The sequence below is a fragment of the Centruroides vittatus genome, unplaced genomic scaffold, assembly GCF_030686945.1.
Source record: "Centruroides vittatus isolate TY-2023 unplaced genomic scaffold, ASM3068694v2 contig_970, whole genome shotgun sequence".
NCBI classification, from domain to species: Eukaryota; Metazoa; Arthropoda; class Arachnida; order Scorpiones; family Buthidae; genus Centruroides; species Centruroides vittatus.
Genome location: NW_027122643.1, coordinates 2,381,931 through 2,401,435, shown reverse-complemented (window position 1 = coordinate 2,401,435; position 19,505 = coordinate 2,381,931). Strand labels below are relative to the sequence as shown.

The window sequence follows — 19,505 nt, the reverse complement described above, 5'->3', positions numbered from 1 at the left end:
TAATATACTATAAATATAAACTACGATAACTATACTCAATGGGAAAATAGACAATGTTACATGATGTGCCATCTGGCAGATTCTAGGCAAACAATGAAAGGAATGTGGATGGGTTTTAGTGTAAAAATTATTAGAGCTTCCTCTCTTTCCTTCTTTGGAATGGATTGTGTTTGGAATCATCAGCTGAGTGACAACCATTTTACAACATCAAAATTAGTAGCTCCTGTAGACCACCTGTCTAGCTCCAGGTCAAACAGTTAAAGAAAGAAGTCAACCTAATTGTGAAATGAAATGAAAGACAGAAAGACTCTCAGAATAATGTCCTTAAATTGGACTTAGCCATTAATTAATAGCTAATTAATAAATGCCATCAGCCTCATCCTCAGTCAACCAGGGTAACTAGTCAGCTGAGAGCCATAGAGGACCATGGATGATAAACAGATGAACTCACAACTCCTGCTTATCATGCAGTTATGTTGCTAGTTACACTACATTCATCTAGTTCACATCCAGTGTCATTAATTTAGATACAACTTCTAGACCTCACGGCTTCAATTCTTGCTCCAAGCAGATTCTAAATTATCATGAGATGGTGGCTTAACCACCTAGCTCTAACTAATTACTTCATGTCTGGTTATTAATTTTTAATATAATCTGATAAATAATTCAGTGAATCTTTTGATAATATAGGATGTATATCAAGATATATTGTCTTTGTTGCATAAAGCAATTTAAAATGTTCATTATTACTTTAATTTTGTTATTTTTTGATTTATATACAAATGTGTAATTGCTTATTTTGCAAAGGTTAATTATAAATATTTTTGTATATGTACATACCACTTTGTAACGTTTCTAAGATAAGTTCTTCAGATGGAGGACTATTGCCTTTAGAATTATATGCTTGTACAATTATGCTGTACTTTGTAGCTCTTTTAAGATTTGTAAGAATAACTTCTTCTTTAGAATTATCTTGTACCTCGAGTGTTTTATAAACATATGCATCATCTGATCCATACACTTTATATGCCACATAATATCCTCTGATGATGCCATTCCTCATTTCTTTTCTTGGAGGCTGGAAAAAAGATTCTAAATTATTACAAAATATTGGAATAAAATATATAGTAATAAGAAATTATCACATTTGACCTATGTAAATAGGAATATTAAAGTTACAGGAATCAAATTAAATTAGAAACAGATGATGATGTCATCTCATAAGTAATTTAATGATAATAATTTTAAAATATTTTAAATTACATTGAATTCTAAAGAAAATATGCTGGACTAGTGCACTAATCCAAACTAATTGGCAGATTCAGATTCAGTCCCAAGTACTTCAGTTTGCATTATTTATTTGTGGCCACGAGCATTTTGACAGAACCATTCGGCACATTTGGTGCCCGTATAGAGGTATGAAATTGCACTGCTGGTGGCATTTCATACCTCTATACTGGCAAGTTTTACACTCCATTAATAGTTTCTACTAAAGATTTTAACATGAATATAATAAGGACACCAAACTAGTTTCCAAATGCAAATTTTTGGACTGCTGAAACTCTGTCATAAAAAACATGAGAGAGCTTCATGGATATGTTTGTTACAACCAATGAATCAAGCACACATCATGCCAAAGACAGAAATAAAGGTCTAATTTTTCACTGTATCTGATCTCCCTACTTCTCTATCATCTCAAGAAATTGTTTTTGTACAGATTATATAGATCCTTGATCATGGCTTTGTTTAAATTGGTAGCAGCCTAATTGGTGACATCAGTGACTTTCTCACAGTTGTTATACTGTTAATCTTAGAAAATATTTGGTATCTTTTAAAAGTGCAGATATACCATGATATTTAGATTTAGACTTCTTGCAGACCAGTACAGAACATTCATATTGTTAGCCTGAAAATACTGGATGGTATATTATCTTGCTGCTGCATCCATTTTCTGCAGTAAGACCTGTTGACTCCAGATAAACATTGCTGCAATAATTTTAATTGATAACTTTAAAATTATAACAATGAATGCATCAGCAGAATGGAGAAAACTTTAATATTTAAAAGTTTTGTAAAGAAATCAATAGTTTACAGAAAAATTGAGATGTAAGCAAAAATAAAAAAGTAAATTTCCAAGAATTGAGCAAAAGTAAGTAAAAATGTATTATAATTTGATAATTTCTGTATAAATTTTTAATTTGACTAACAAAGTAATAAGTAAATTCTAAAATATATACACTATATTCACTTTAACATTTATCCAGATGCTGGACAAACTGCCAAGTATATGAAAACTGTAGATTTGTATCAGTTCCAAATTAGAAAATATCATCACCTACTTATAGAATTACTATCTAAATTAAAAACTGTCTAAAAGCTTCATTTAAAATCAAAAATGCATTTTAATCCAATTGTAATTAGTAATTAATAAAAAAATATTTGCTATAATTTCACAATTAATTCATTTCTATCATAAAATATTAATTTCTTCATTAGAGATTAATAATGAATAAAAAGTAAATCCAGATATTTTATCTTTAGACCATTCAAATATAGGGGCAACCATTTATACATCTCTCAAGAGACTGGACCAAAACAGCATCTAAGTGAAATTTAAGTCAAGCCACACCACGAGAATAAACCAGTAACACCATTTCATTAACCACATTTGGTGAGATTACAGTGATCAAATAAACAAAATTTACATTTGGAATGTGATTTACAACACATTTCAAAGTGAATTTTGCTTATTGAAATGCCACTGACAATAAATATTGTAAAAGACAGTATACTGCCTTTAAATAATGCATTTTGGAATAATTCCTGAAAGGAGCATTCTTTGTAGTACTTCAAAACATTAAAACTATGAACAAATGTCTATACTTCTGCTCAGAATGCAAGATTATTACTAGTAGACTATTCGCTAGTCATAATTAGACAATAATTTACTATTAATATTCTCTTTCTGAGAAGCACAGACCAGATGGAGTCAATTTTACATCATTTAATTCTGGGAATATGAGAGAAGAATGTAAGAATAAAACAATTTATTCTAGAAATTTCGAAATTCTTCATATTTGATTATATTTTTTGTTATCAGTTTTTAAATTATAATATTCTATTATAATTTAGTTAATAAATAAAATATTCTAATGAATTTTAAAGCAAAATTTTAAGAACCAAAATCAAAACTGTTTTTGTTTATTGTTCAATTTACAAAATATTTAGATTAATTTGGGTTAGGAGTTGTTGTTATTGCAGGAATTGATGGGATCATGTGATAAAAAAAGATGACGTAAATAACAATTAAATCTTATTTTTATTGATCGAATGACGGAACAGAGATCGGATTGCCCATTACAGAGACAAATGCATATATAGGTACAACGTCCCCACTCTTGCTTGTACTTCCTGTAACAATTAATTTATCTACAATTCCCTTTAAAACTAAGATGATTATAAATCAACTTAATCCTAATCCTTTTCTCTTTCTAGTTGTAAGTAGTAATAGTAAGTAGGTGTTGCATGCTAGAATATCTGTATTCACAATTAATCTAATCCTTTAACAACATAACAACTTTATTGTTAACTTCAAAGGTCTCACAAGCTCTACATGGAAGACAAGCACACCTCGTGCTCCAATGCTACCAAGACACCCTATCAGCAGAGCTGTATCCGCCGCTCTCCCATAGCCAAATTATAGCCACACAGGATGGTTGGATAGTCTACTGGTAGCTTAGATCGGTGGGCCCTGATACTGTGGTAATGTCAATGATGGTTGCTTTGTGGATGGTGAATATCCAATCCGTAAGCATCCAGAGGAATAAAAAACAGTTACTCTTAAATAGGTCCCGGGGCAGGTCCTTGAACTTATACAGAATGACTGGCCTACTTAGTTTCAAGTCCTCGTCCCTCAGTGGTCTATATTGACCCCCCCATCTCTCTCATCCAAAACTTGATTCCTTGTAGCTTGTCTCTCGGTCACTCTCGCCTGACCTCCTATCTCCTTGGTGGCGAACCCAAAAGTGACTCTTGTCCACTCCTGGTTTCCCCAGGATCCCCTCAAGCAGGACTCCTTCCTTTCCCTTTGTACACTTGCCAATCAGGACCCACGAACAGTACAGCTCCTGCCATGTGACAGGAAAGGGTTAAAGACAGAAGGAAGAAGAATTACAGGAAAGAAAAAAAGAGTTCCTATTCTATATACAGTACAATTATATATAACAAAATGACATTATAAATGAAAATTTAAAATAAATAAACTACAAAACATTTTTATTTTTGTTACAAATTTAGTCTTTTCTTTTGTTTAAATAATTTATATAAATATTTAATATATATATATGATAATTCTTAGTCAAATATTTCTTCAGAGATAACTCAGTTATTTTTCTACAATTCTGCAATAAATAGAAATTAAATATCTTTTTTTTTTCATTCAAACAAATTTTTCACTTAACATCATGGATAGGTTTTTGGAACTATGAGTGTAAGCAAAATGATGTACTGTACAACAAAACTCTTGTTTATATCAATTAGTCTATAGTAAAATTGTTTGTTTCTAAAGCATATTTCTAGTTTAAAAAACATCATCAAACTTCTAGATAAACACTTCTAATATTAAACATTGGAATAAATGTGAGCTATATATATTGTTTGTTTTCATTAATTATTCTTAAATGTAAGATGATAATTTACTCAATTTTTGGTGAATCAGTGAGTGAGAGTTGAAGAGAGGCTTAATTCTGAGCAGTACAAAACTGTTCAGAATTAAGTTTTGCATAGTTTATCATTTTACATTCATGTGATTATCATATACTTCACAAATTTTATTTTCCAACATATTTATTCCAGTTCACTCACACCAATTAATCTGATATGCACATCTTTAATCTATAACATTGATAATAAAAATAAAAAAAATGTTATAATGAAACAGATTCCTTAGCAGAGTTACTGTCTGTTTGGGTTTTCTCTAGATCAGCATTTCTCAATCTGGGGGTCACGAGACAATAATGAAATCATTTTATGAGGAAAAATCATTTATTATAAACTTAAATGTTTTATTTACAATAAGTACACACGTAAAGAAAAGAAATTAATGTGATGGTTGCATTTGTTTTTCACTTAAAATTTTCTCCATACGTGGATCAAATTACAAAAAGCATGTACACATCAAGTTAGAACTTGTAAATTGCTCATGTATGTACACGTCATACATGCATGTTCATACCCCTCGCTATAAACGCAGCAACATAAAATAATAGGAATAGTTGTATTACATTTTTTATACTGTCAGTATTTTCTTAATGTATAAAATTAGTGCAATGTGATTAATTATAAATGTAAATGCTTTTAAATATTATATACAGTCAAAATTCAATTAGTAATAGTAAGGCTTACTGTTATTATTCCTTTGGGTGAGGGTTGCAAAATATTAATTTTATTTATATTTACTATTTGGAGGTCGCGGAGCTAAGATTGAGAATTGCTGCTCTAGATATACACATTTTAAACATTTTATTGCATATATGATAAATATTATTATGATTATTTTATAAATGCAAACAATTTTAAATTTCTACTCACTTGCCATGTCACACGAATAGATTGAGATGCAATTGGAACAGCCCTCACTCCAAGTGGTGGACCTTCAGGTGCTGTTATAATTGATAAAAAGAAACTTTGAATAATTGGTGAAAATAGTATGTTAAAATGAGATCATGACTTCAAAAAATATTTCAAAACAGGAATAAATATTGCAAAAATTTTGTAAATCTAATAGAAAATAGAAATAACACTTATGTATTATTTTCAGTATTAAATCAATAATTTATCACATTTAGAAATAACTAAAATTTTGTTGTACATAGCAATTTAAAAAACAATTTCATTAAAACATGGAAAATTATTCCATAATTGTATATTATTGTGAAAATCATAAATATGCATTATTTAATTGACACTTATACAAACAAATACCATACCTACTGTAATATATGTTGATGATTTAAATAATAAACATTAAATGTAATTGTGTTGGTGCCGAGGTGGCAACATGGGTTGAGAGAGAGTGTGGCAAAAAGGATAGTGATGTTGTAGCTTGAGGGAACCAGCTGGACGTAGAAGTGTTTAGTTGTATTAATAAAGAGTTATTCATATTATACTATCTTGTCAGTTGAGTCATTTATAATACACCTACTCCAGCAGATAGCCTTTTTTATCTGAGAAAGGCCTCTCAAAAACATTTGTAATTCCATTAAATACTTTACGCTGGAGTAAGTACATATGGTAATTTTTTTTTGTTTTTGTTTTAGTCAATTGCCAACTGTTCCAATTTATTGGTAAATTAAACATTTATAATCTAAAATATTTCTTTTAACAATGCATATTATTTTATAGTAGTATTAGAATATACTGTATATGTAACCTATATAAATATTCACCTATTTCATTTATCAAAGAAATATCACTGTAATGAAGTATTAATAAATTTTAATATTAAGCAATTTTAATTCAAGAAGATGTAGATATGATAAAATTAGTTTATAATAAATTTCAAGTATTTGCATGTACGAATATCTTACCATTCTTGTTTTCATTTTCATATTGTTAGAAGTAAACATAAGATTGCTTAAGAGAACTAATTACACAGGAACACAGCTGTGATAGATATATAAGCTTTAATGATTGCAAAAGAAATGCATTTTGGACAATATTTCCTTCTTCAATCCTCGTTATTTAACATCACTCTGGTTAAAAGCATTGCAAATTTTAGGTTACAGTTATAAATAAAATACATAAAATTTTGATTAACAGAAAATTACCTGGACAGCAAATAGTTATTTTATAGTTATCGAATCCATTTGCTGCTATTATAACTACAATGCATATAACTTCAAAAAATTTCTTTTAATAACATTTCTCTCTCTTTTAAGAATTTTGACTCTCTCTAGTGAGACCTTGTAATCTGCATGATTACATATTGTGATTGCTGAGTTACAATAATTATATTTAACATCTGGAAATTATAAAAACAAAAATCATTAAATAGAATAGTTATAGTTATAACTCAGCAGTTGCAACACATTGTAATCATGCAGGTTGCAAGGTCTCTCTAAATAGTGTCAGAATTCTTAAAAGAGGAAAAAAATCTTATTAAAAAAGAAATTTTTTGAAAGTCTGGAAATTATCAAAATCACAAAAAAACAGAATGAATTTGAACACTGGTACTGTCATTGGCAAGATCTGACAATCCGTTGTATGGCTTTGGAAAGAGTCCATTTAAGATAACCTTCCACCCTCTTTTTATATTAAACTGTAACATGCATCTAATAGTTTAGATAAAAAGCGTACAGTGATAATTATTATAATATTTAAAAAGGGGTATGAGTTTCATTTCTTTTTAAAATGTACAAAATTTCTTTGTACATTTTAAAAAGACCCACTTTTTATGTTTTACAGTTTTAATAGAACTTTACTATACTCTCCTTTTTATAATTTACAAGTATTCCTACATTAGTATTTTTTATTTAAAACTTTTTACTGTTTACTTAATTTACAATTTACTTAGTTACTCACAGTAATTTGAATCCAGTTGTTGCCATTATAACTAAAACAAATGTAACTTCTGCTGTCCAGGTAATATTGTGTTCATTAAAATTTTATGTATATTTACAAATGTTACAATTATAAAGTTTTTAACTAGAGTGATGTTAAATAAAGAAGACTAATGAAGGACACATTATCCAAAATGCATTTCCTTCACAATCAATAAAGCCTGTATATCAATCCCAGCTGTGTTCCTGTGTGATTAGTTTTCTTAAGCATTCTTATGCTTACTTCTAGCAAATTGATAAGAAAAATTAATATTTTCTTCTTTTTTCGTTTTTTAAAAAAACACAAAGAAAGATAAATTCAATATACTGTAGTTTTCTAATTTTCACTTCCAATTGTAAATTTAACTAAAAAAATTCTCTAAAACAAGTAAAATTATTCAATAAAATAAAACATGTTTTGAAAGACTTTCATTTCATCTTCAGTTAAAATTGCTTGCAAAAGAAAAAAATTAATATTCTAAATTATTAAATAATGCATATAAATTAAGCTCTAATTTTTATTTAAAATAAATTATTATGTTTTAGTAAAAAAAAATCAAATTTCATACGAATGATCCTGTATTTATACTTGTGTTATGAGAAAGATTATTTTATATAAATAAATTATGCATTATTATATTAAATATATGAAATTAACATGTCACATCACTTACTGTATGGAAGATACTGTTTCATATCCATAAACTTTTTAGTTTATAGTCATTTATTCTGAATTTAAGCTATATAGAGCAAATTTAAGGCCATTTTCCAACTTTTGAAGCTACCAGTTTGTCAGTATCACAAGTGGGTTTCCCAAAAACTACTTAACTATTCAAAAAAGCCAAATCATCCAATCATGAAACAGGGTGATACATAACTGGACAATGGCATTTCACTTTCAAACATAAAGATTACAGGTCTAATAAAATTAAAATATCAGGCACATTTTGTAAGAAATTTAAAACTATCATCCTTGTACTTAAGTGATTGCAAAATGACATGAGAATAAAAGAGTGACACTTATTTAACAATATATAAATTTTAAATAAATAATATCCACTTTTTATTATTAGCATGTTTAGCTTATGTTTTTAAGTGAGATGTTTTAATATTAGCAAACATTTGTATAATCATCAAAAGAAGGATTAAATAAAAAGGTTGCTGGCACTGCATAAGGGGTGAAGAAACCACAGGTATTGGCAGTGGCAGCTTGGCAAATATGTCATTTATATCAACTAAATATTTATTTTAATTTGTGTTTGTAAATACCTATGAATGATTTTTCTTTGTGATGTATGTGACAACAAGTTTATCATTACATGCATACTCATCCTAGATTTCTATTTGGGTAATACTTTGGCAATGCCATTTTGAAGATCACTATCCATGTAGAAAACTTATTATTAAGAGCTATATTTATATCATTAATGATTAATTTTCAAAAGGTATAATACTGATGCAAACCTGTTGCAACAAATAAAATCTGTTTCACTTCTGGATTCACCTGGTAGAGGAATGTCCAGTTGTGGAAACAGGGTGCATTTTTTGCTATGTGAATGATAGTGACTGTGACAAAACTTAAAATTTGACAACATAACAGGCACCCCAATAGATATAGTCAGCATGTTTTGCAGCATTCCGATTGAAACTGAGAATCTTACTAGTGTCACCTGAAAATGTTAAACAAGATTGTTGAAACTGGTTTACCCTTTCCTAAGTTCACACTGCAGGTTCAGTACATGAATGCCATTTTGCAATAAACTCAGAATGTCTCTTAACAAGGTGTCACAAAATTTAAACTGTTTGCACATGAAATGGTCTCCCCTACATAAGTCCCCTAAGTCTTAAACAAACTTTTTCACGCTACTTTTTTCAGGTATTCCAATTGTTGGAGACATATGGAAAGAAAGCTTTGCTCCAAACTATGGTATTTTGATAGTTTAAAGACTTCCAGGAAGGGCACAAATCAATGAAGAAAGAGGATGGAACAGGAAGTCCTGAAGTGGTATGGAGAGTGATTAATGCTACAAATGTGATAGTGTGCGTTCACCAAATCATTGTGAGAGAACATGGAATATTCCTCAACATATCACATCACAGTGCACATGCAGCATGTATTTGCAAAATTGTATGTTATTACAATAAATTTCATTATTGCAATTAAAACAAGCATTTAATTTAATTCTTTTAGAGTCAGAGTTCATGTTTCATAAGATCATTCAGCACTCTTGTAAATATATTTTAAATCAGGTATTCCTTCTAAAATAAAATATTATTTTTTGGCTTTTCTGATTATACTTTTCATACTTTTTATAATGTAGACATATTTGTAGTATAAAGAGACAAAGAGGTTACCTTAACAAAAGGTTTTATTTGGGTCTAAAACATACGACTGTTACAAATTCAAATGCAGCGAGAAACAGTGCTGCCAGTCCAAGTGACTAACTACTGTGGGGAGAAGTGTTGTCACACTGTGACACTACTACCATATTCTCTATTAATAATTGCGTGGCAGAATAGGAGATAAAAGACTACTAAAAGAGCTGCTCAATTATGGTCCAACAGGAAGGAGGAACATTGAATGATCCAGGAAGAGGTGAAATGACCTTTAAAGCTGGAACAGGCAAAATTGCCTAATATTTTAATGGTAAAAAAAAATATACTGTAAGAATACAATTTTTTTACAAATTCTTGCCATATATTCATAGTGCAATTATATAAAAAACAATTTCTACATTAAAAAGGAAGAATCAAGTATCGGTTACATTTCCTTTATATACAATTGACTTAATCATTATGCATAACTGGGCAGTGCACCACACGGTAAGCGGAGGTTGAGTTCAACTCCCACTCCAGGCTGATTCTTTTCTTCCTGGTTTGATTAATTATGGCAGTCATTTGGTTTAATATTAATACATTGGCTTTGGGATGTTTGGTATCTTCTGTATTTTAGATAGAATATTATCAGGCTTTGGGATGTTTGTACATATACAAACATCTTCACTTCTGCCCTTTCAAAATGAAAAAAATTGTATACTTAAGTATTACAATTTTTTTCATTTACAATCATCAGTGAACATTTTTAACTGTTTTACATATTGTAGCAGAGTCTTAGCCTACAATAAAAGGTTGTTTCTGTGAAGGAAGACTGTTTGTTAGTTCCTGGTGGAAGTAAAGACTTTTTATATCTTCGGTATTTTATATATATTGTGAATATACCGTCTGCCATTTTTAAATAAAATGCTAATGATGATATTATTGAGAGAGAAATTATTTGAGTCATTTTTTTCATGTGAAAAAAGAAAATCAGTCTTTATAGCAAGACTTGTTTATTCTTAAACTAATTATTTAAAAATCAGATGATTTTGCAATAATATTTCCATGAGAAATATGATTCAAATTAATTAACAATCTCATGATTATTTATTGAAAATATATACATTAAATATTCCTTGATACTACCAACTCCATTATTAAAGTTATATGAAACACAGGCCTGCCACATCATAAGATCAAAATCACCACCAATCATGCTTATTCAAGCATTTTAGCATAAAACAACAATTGAATTGAATATAACAACTTAAACAACTTTTTCAAAAGAATGTTGTGGCTTTATTAAACCTTATTTATTTTCTTTTCTTTACTTTCCTTATACTATCTTCCTGTAGTAACAATTTTACTTCCGTTTTCTGTTTACTTAACCACGCGGTAGTTAGTCGACACATGTGGCCTGGACGGTAATAAAAACAAAAAGGGTGTGACACCGAGGGGTCGAGGGGTTACGTCAGAGGAGATAGGAGGACAGGAGCGAGAGGAAGGAAGATTTTTCGGAGAGAGAGAAAAACGGGACGAACAGAAACAAAGAAAGTTATTAAGGAACGGATCCGAGGTTTTTTTTTCTTATTTATTACCGCCAGTCACCCCTTCGAACCAATTTTCAGTCTTATCATCTCTGTTTAATTCTCTTCCACCTTATCTTTCTCTAGGGCCCTGTACTTAGTTAAGCTAGATATAAGTTAGAATAAGTTCTTTGTCTTGTCGGCACGCGGGGACTAATTGATGACATTGTTACGCGCAGTCCCAAATGTATTTGTATTAGTAATTAGTAAGTGTGTGTAATCGTTTCTTTGTAAATTATTTATGTTCGCTGAAATTAATAAACCTCTTTTTTTAATTCTATCAAAGCCGAGCGACTCTCAGGGTCTTGTTATTTCATATACTCGGCTAACAATGGCGTCCGCGACAGGATTCTGTTAGTAACGGGATACGGTTTTTATTGTATAGAACGTAGCATTGTATTATCGTGCCTGTAGATTTAAGGCCCTACAATTTGTAATCAATTGTATTATTTTTATATCATTAATTATGGATGATTGTAACCAGAACAATCTTGCTACATCCTCAGGAGGCGAGGGTGAGGGGATCCCTCCGGTAGTCACAGGGTTTCTAGGAATGGTTCCCATTTTTTCTAATAGTGGCAGTGATTTGGTTAATGTCCGCCAATTCTTCAAGACCATAGATAATATATCTCGCCTGGCTGGGTGGAACAGTGAAGTGAAATTGGCTGTCTTACAAGCTCGGTTAAAAGGGGGGCCATTATCGATGTTCTTCAGCTTGGCTGACCAAGATCCTTGTACTTTTGAGGGAATTAGGCAAAAATTAATTCAATGTTACGAAAAGCAAGAACTTAAGGAAAAGAATGCACTCGACCAACTCTTAAGTATTAAGCAGAACCATGATGAGACGGTATGTGACTATGTCATCCGCATGAATACACTGTTGTCGAAGGCCGCTTCCAATAACGAAAAAATTGGTGCCTTGAGGGATGACATTATTAGAGAGAGATTTATAAAGGGCCTAAGGCCCCAGCTAAAGGGATACGTATTAAGGAGAGAACCCCAGACCTTAGCTCAGGCAATTAAGGAAGCGGAGAGGGAAGAACGGGTCGAACTCGAGTGTAACGTTAGTAGAGAAAATAAATTTGTACACACCATTGAAATAAAGAACCCAACCGCTAATGAGGACCCGAATGGTGTGATGAATATTGTGAAAACAAAGGAAGACGATAGACTTGAAAGGTTGGAAAAAATGGTGGGGTCGTTATGTAGTACTGTTAATGGTTTGGTCGAAAGACTGGGTGGAAATCTAGATAAAAATAAGGATAGCCCGAACCGATCTGTCCTAAAAAGGTGTTACAGTTAGGTGGGAATCCTGCCACCTGGCCCGTAGTAAAGGACCGCTGGGCCCCCCCCCCCCCGCCCCCCCCCCCCCCCCCCCCCCCCAAGGGGGGGGGGTATTTTTTATTTCTATGTCGGTATACTATGCAATAAGTATAACCACCGATGGGTTGTGAGGCAAGGGGTGAGCATAAACGGGGGGGGGGGGGGGGAGGGGGGAGGTGGGGGCGGGGGGGGATTCCTCCCCACCCGGCCCCCCCCCCCCCCCCCCCCCCCCCCCCCCCCCCCCCCCATCGTGGCCGCCTTAGACCCACCGCCCGCCCCCCCCCGCCCGCACCGAGCCCGCCCCCCGCCAGGTCAAAAAAAAAGCAGTTGTTGTGTCGACAGACTGCTGGTCATCCCCCCCCCCCCCTCGGGGCGGGGGGGGGGGGGGGGGGGGGGGGTGGGGGGGAAAAAAAACAAGAAACAAATGGCGGCGTTTAGAAAAAAAATGTGCTTGTGAAGTGTGGCGTCGGTACCGGGTCGTACGTAGTTTTTGAACATTACTGGTAGTGGGTGTTTCAAGCGAGAGGGGATTCGGGTTTTGTGACTTTGTGTGGAAAAAAAGAATAAAAAAGTGAATGTCATAGATTGTCTGGATTGTGTTCAAACTGAGAGGGGGGCTGGTGGTCTGGCGAGGTCGTGGTTTGGGGGTGGAAAGAATGACTGGCGCGTGCCCTCGTCTGCGTGCCGCGATGGGCGGGCCGGAGGTCCGGCGACTGGGAGCTGCACCAACGTTACCCCGACGGGCCAGCCGCCAGCACTCCGTCCCCAGACAAACCCCCAATCTAGCACACACGCCACAGCCTGCGAACGGTCCGGTTCGCGGAGCATGGGTCAACATCCGACGATGGCGATGAATTGCAGATGGGCCGGGTGGTGGTGTGCGGGCCTTGCGCTGCCACCCGATACACGCTTGAACTCGCGGCCGCGAGCGGCATCGCTTAAGCAGCCCTTCCTACCTTTGGGAGACTGCGCACGCGGACCTGTCCCCGGACCGGCCGGTCCGCCCGAAACCCGCCTCGCCGCGTTTCCCAATAGCCAACATATTTCGCATTGCTTTCTTAAGGGAAAGGGAAAACTGCAGCGCAGAAGTGCGGAGAAGAACGCCCTGGGGAGGTGGTAGTGAAAATACCGCTCGGACGATATGATTCGATAGAGACTGGTATGAATGTCGTTTCTCACAAGAATATTCAACCAAAACAATGCCTTCCGAAGCAATAAACCGAGATATGATGAAGAAGAAGAGCACAATCTGCGTTGGCTAGTATATGCATGAAAACTGGCATTACACCCGAGAATAATCAAAGCAACCAGACCGTGAAGCAACTAAGCAGAATTCATTCGAATCTCTTATTAGAATGGCAGCATTAAGATTGATTCTTGATAAGCAGAAAAACCGAAATGGCTCTCAAAATTTTGAAGGAAGAGAAAAAGCACAGCTTTCAACAAAGGCGTAGCAGCTATGTGAGCGCCCAGCATAAGTTGCGGACACATTGTGCACAAGAAAAAAATTCAAAAGAGTCGAAACACATTGTTGAAACAGAAATAAAAAGATCAAGATAAAATGTTTCTCTACTTGAATTCCACCCGAGAGACGGTCCCTAAAGGGGAGACTGAAAAACAGCTCCGTGATCAATTTAAATTTTTGCAAAAGTCTTCAGTTAAAGTTAGTGGAATAATAGTGTCGATGGGAGGATTGAAGGTTAGCTTTGTATTATAAATACATAGGTTCTTAACAAGAGTATAGTGGGAAATAAAAGGACAAAAAGATGGAATGATCAAAATATATCAGATAAATTGAGGAAAAAGTAAAACAAGGAAGTTCATATATAAGTATCTGTTTGAATATAGTAGAACTAAGTTTAAAACGACATATACGTGATAGTAAGTAGTGAGGGTGGAATAGTGTGAGGAGTAAGGTGAGGAGATGAGAAATGAGAGAGAACTGTCAGAGATCATGACAACGAAGAATCGCGGCAGGCGGTCTGTCGAACTGACTTGGATTAGAGAGCGATAATGGCTTCTTAACAGTCTTTGTGCATTTGTCTGTTCTACCGGACTCACTGCTTGTTCGTTGCGTCACATTATGTCCCTTAAAATCATTCCCTGGCTCCTCATGGCTCTTCGTGCTCCACCAATCCACGTATCGCAAACCCACGTGATAGGTGGTGGGCTGCGCACCCCGTGGTGCGGGGGGACGCGGCGGGCCGGTAAAGTGCTTGAACGTATAGGGGAAATTTACTCGTTCCTAAAACGCTACATGTTAGCCACATTGGCCTGACAGCGAAGCGATCAGTCCTGGGATGTCCTCGTCGATCCGATCACAGATACTGTTATGAACGGCACCCAGCTTCAAGTTGTCGCCGTTTCAGATTTTAATACTTAAATGTATCTTGCATGCTCTAATTTCGGAGATCATGCTTCTAGAACTGTGCTTGTATTTGAATCCTACTGATGAGTGTGCTTTCACATCGCCTTTGATCAAGTACCGTTGCGGATGCCTTTGGATCTAGTTTATTGTTAGGATATCTTTCTATGTTCAGCTTTTGTTCTGCTTGTCTCTATAATTGATTCACGCGTTGCTCTGGCTATTTGACGATAGTAGATCTATCGGTTGTACTGTCTGCGGTGTTATGTTTCTTACTTCCTGCGTCTCTGTACACGTTTCGAGCGGGAGGCCGATCTGTAGCTATGATGAGATCGGTGTGCTGTGGCCTGTTCTCTGCCGACTGGGGACTTTTCGCTTCTTCTGTGCTGCTTTTCTCTCTATGAAAATTCTTCACCTGCCGATTTTAATCTTGCATAACACATGCATTTTCCATTGAAGGATCACATGCATTGCCTCGCATCCCTAACTATTCAAAAAAGCACCAACAAACTTCATCTGTTTCTCGAACAACTGAACTCTCTTGCTGTTAATCGTTATTCAAGTATGTTGCGTAAACGCAAATGATTAAGTCGAAGACTTATATATAGCTTTCTTTACTTTTTGACGTGAGTTCACAAAGTTCTCATGTAGTGCAGGCGAATGTCTCTAATCTTTTCGCTTCACTATGGGTGTTCCAGACGGATAGTTTCAAGTATACATTCGTGTGTGTCTATCTCCTTATTAACTTATTCAGGCTTCTAACGTTTTAGCCAGTTATGAGCTATGTTGGGACATTGTGACAAACGAGCGACATTTATTGTTAGAAATAGGGGTAGTGTTCATGGTTGATTCCCTGGTTTGTTCGCTGACCTGGCTGTAGTGCGGCTGTCGCTGACGTAGTTAGCGTATATGTAAGCGTAGTTATTGGTTAGTTTGTGCGGTTTGTTGTCGAATACTTTTCTATTTAATTTGTTGTTCCGTTATGTCGCCTCGCTGTATATTTTGTTGTAATCGGGTTTTAGATGTGACGCACAGCCATTTGGTTTTGTTACGGTAAACGTCTGTTTTCAGCTATGTCGTCTAGTAGCGAGTGCGTGTCTGATTGCATTGTATGGATCTCACGTGGGAGGAAAAAGAAAAAGCATCCCGATGGTGGGAGATATAAACGGGTGACTTCCACGTGTCGAGGCATTTCGTTTTTTTTCATTTTTCTCCGGCCCGGGCCGGGGCCGGCGGCGGCGTCGGCGGGCGGCGCGGGTGACCGGCCAAAATATGGGGTGGGTCTTCAAACCGCTCCGAGAATTCCCGCGATACCACCAATAGAGACTGAAGAAAAGGATTCGCAGAAGCAGAGCAGCCGATCAGGAAGAAAAAAAAAAAACAAAAACCTAAAGGAGAAGAAATCTCATTTCGTAATCACGATGTCCATGAAATATCGGGAGCAGGACGTAAGGAGTACCATCTTGTAAATGTTTGTATAGTTTTTTTTAAGTGTTTTAATCACGCGTATTATATTTTGATCTCGCGATTGAATGACTGTGTAACGTCATTATAGTGTTATGTTCAATCCTTAATATTGTTAAGAGACTGCGTTTGCCTGTTAAGTTCAGGCGTTTCAATCCCTATTTTGTGTGTGTAATTAATAACCTCTTGTGTGTTATGGTAGTTCGGCTGTTGCGTACGTGTGACTTATTCATTGCTCCACTGGTCCGTGCATACCGCACAGAACGCAGCGTTCGTTGGCGAGTCGTAGGCAGCGCGTTTGTGAGTTTCTTTGGATCTAAACCCTTTAAAATTTGGCTATCATTGTGTGAACTCAACCAACACCGGAACAACATCAACGAAGTGCAACATAATATCGTCGATGTGATGGTAAATTTTCACACTCTGCATCTCCTGGCTTAATTAAATTTTTACACATACCTTTTTTTACAAACTGATATGAACTGTTTCTAGAAAGTCTCTCCAACAAATAACTGAAAGCAGAAGGAGTGAGACAGGAGAGCGCGACAGTGGGTGATGAGGAACTGTAGAACTGGTCCGCGTGCAGGAAGATGTTACCAACTAGTCCGAAAACAGTGGTCCGCGAGGTGTAGAACTCTCTAATGTTCACGGGTGTACTGCACGGATAAGTTTGTGGTTAAGAATACGCCAGTTAATTTTGTGAGCGCCCAACTTCACGGTAATCATCCGGCTCTACAGTAGGAAGGTGTGATAGGAGTCACTTCCTGAGTTTAGAATCATTGCGTGGTAAGCTCAGGCTGTCCCCTGAATCGTGACTTGCTGTTTAACAGGCGACTTAACTTTCTCGTGCGGTGGAGACATCTTTGGAGGACAATTGGAGACCCGAGAAATAGGTGACAGGAAAATTATACAACTATAAACGATTTCATTCCTTAGTGATGCTGTGTCTCGACAGACTTTTACTGCAACATGGTTTTCCAACGAACAAGATGTAGGACAGAGCGTGTTCATCTCCACAAGCATTAGTGAGAGCTGGAATTCAGTGGTGTTGTCTAAGGGCGGTCTTGGAGAGTCCTGCATCGCGAATCATTGTAGCATTTAGGCTAGCGACTTGAGGTTCGATGGTTCGTCAATAAATGGGAACACAGATGTTGTCGAAAGTAGCTTTAGAAATTAGTAGCACCACTAAAGTACTCGTTTTACTTACTGCTGCATCCTGAATTCCATGATAATGTTTCGTAATCACTGAGTCTTTCTAAATCGTCAATTTTGACGAATTTCAATCACCTGAATACATATATTCCTGATACGTTTCACGCTGATGCTTCACTTACCATGAAAGGCTTTATTGAATCTTCCATACGTTTAGTTTTGGAAGAAAACGCAGCGAAAAGACTTCTTTTAATGTCTCACATGATTTAGTACATGTTTCATCTAAGTTCACGGTTACATTCTCGACTGAACTCTCTTTGGAAGGTAGTGCTTATTTGCAGTCAAATTTTATCTTTCTGCATGGCCATTTCCAACGGGTCACAGCTTTCTCCGCGATCATTCAATTATAAGAGATGCCACTTAGTGACGTTCTTATACGTATCATCGACCACTGAACCTTTTCACAAGGGATCGTCTCAAAATATAGTCGCTATTAGGGTAAAATGTGATATTGGTCGAGTACCTCACTTTTATGGTCACATGAGATATGTGCTAGTCATCAGCCGTCACTGTTGTGCATGTGGGTCGGTAGGTTGACTTGTGACTCTGATTTCACTCACCGTCTATTAGAAGTGCCGCTCCAAATCTATTTGCATTGACCATAACGCTCTCTGCAACCCATCATTTTCAATTTTCAATCAGCACCTAAGGAGTGGTTTACATTGCGTGTCAAGTAATTTGCCTTAGAATACAACAGTCAGTCGTCAGTCTTCGTTCAGCGGTAGTGTCACTTAGACTTCTGCATCGGTGTCTTGGATTCCATGCCGCTCTAAAAAGTTTTGTATGAATTTCTCTCAATAATCCCGGACTGAACCCAAAGATTTGTAGAAATTATGTGATTCTGAGATAGAAAGTAGTAGAGAATCCAGAATTTGACAAACAGTCCTCCAGCGTCTTACAGACTGTCTTCAGAAGAATGATAGTATCTTCTTCGTAACATCGGTTGTCCGAGTCTTCGTAACGGTCTCGTGTCGCTTGGAGGTGCGGTGTGGTCACGCGAACGGTATTCGTCTGGTGTATCGCACATGCTGACGCTTACGTTGTTCCAACTCCTTGTGCTCGGATCATATCTCGCTGCCTCGGAGCAACGCCTGTGTAAAAGTCTTGAGCCGGAAGTAAGGAAGTGGTGACTTGGTTTAAGGAAGCCGCAATGAAGTATAAGGAGATGAAATAACCTATAAAAAATCCAGCATGATTGAGCGTTGCATGAACTGTTTCCGCAGGGCAATAAATGTTAAAAGTTGATTGCGGCAGCCTCGCATTATAAATTTTTATTAACAACTTTAATTTGTGGAATTAAATTATTATGAGAAAGGCGAAAGAAGGGCTTGAATTATCTGTGGGGGCAGGAAATATTTATAAAAAGAATGTGTTGGAACAGGAGCTCAGTAAGGGGAGTACGATGTGGTGGTCTCATTAAGTCCAAATCCTGCTAGAGAGGTATGGAAATACATGACGCGCTGGGTAGTCTTCGCAACCCCGTTAACCACGCGAAAGGACTGTTAATGATCGGTATCCGTTGATAGGGGGTGGGGACAGCAAGTGACGAGGCCATAGTGAGGACTAAATTTGTTTTCTTAATCAGAACTCATCCCGGAGATATTAAAGTGAAAGGAGGATGCTGACGATAAGAGCACAACA

The 19,505-nt window shown here is 35.8% G+C and overlaps 1 pseudogene; it reads right to left on the bottom strand.

Annotated features, from left to right (window-relative positions):
* LOC136985431 (cell adhesion molecule Dscam1-like) overlaps positions 1 to 19,505 on the bottom strand; it is a 205,500-nt pseudogene that overhangs the window by 66,588 nt on the left and 119,407 nt on the right.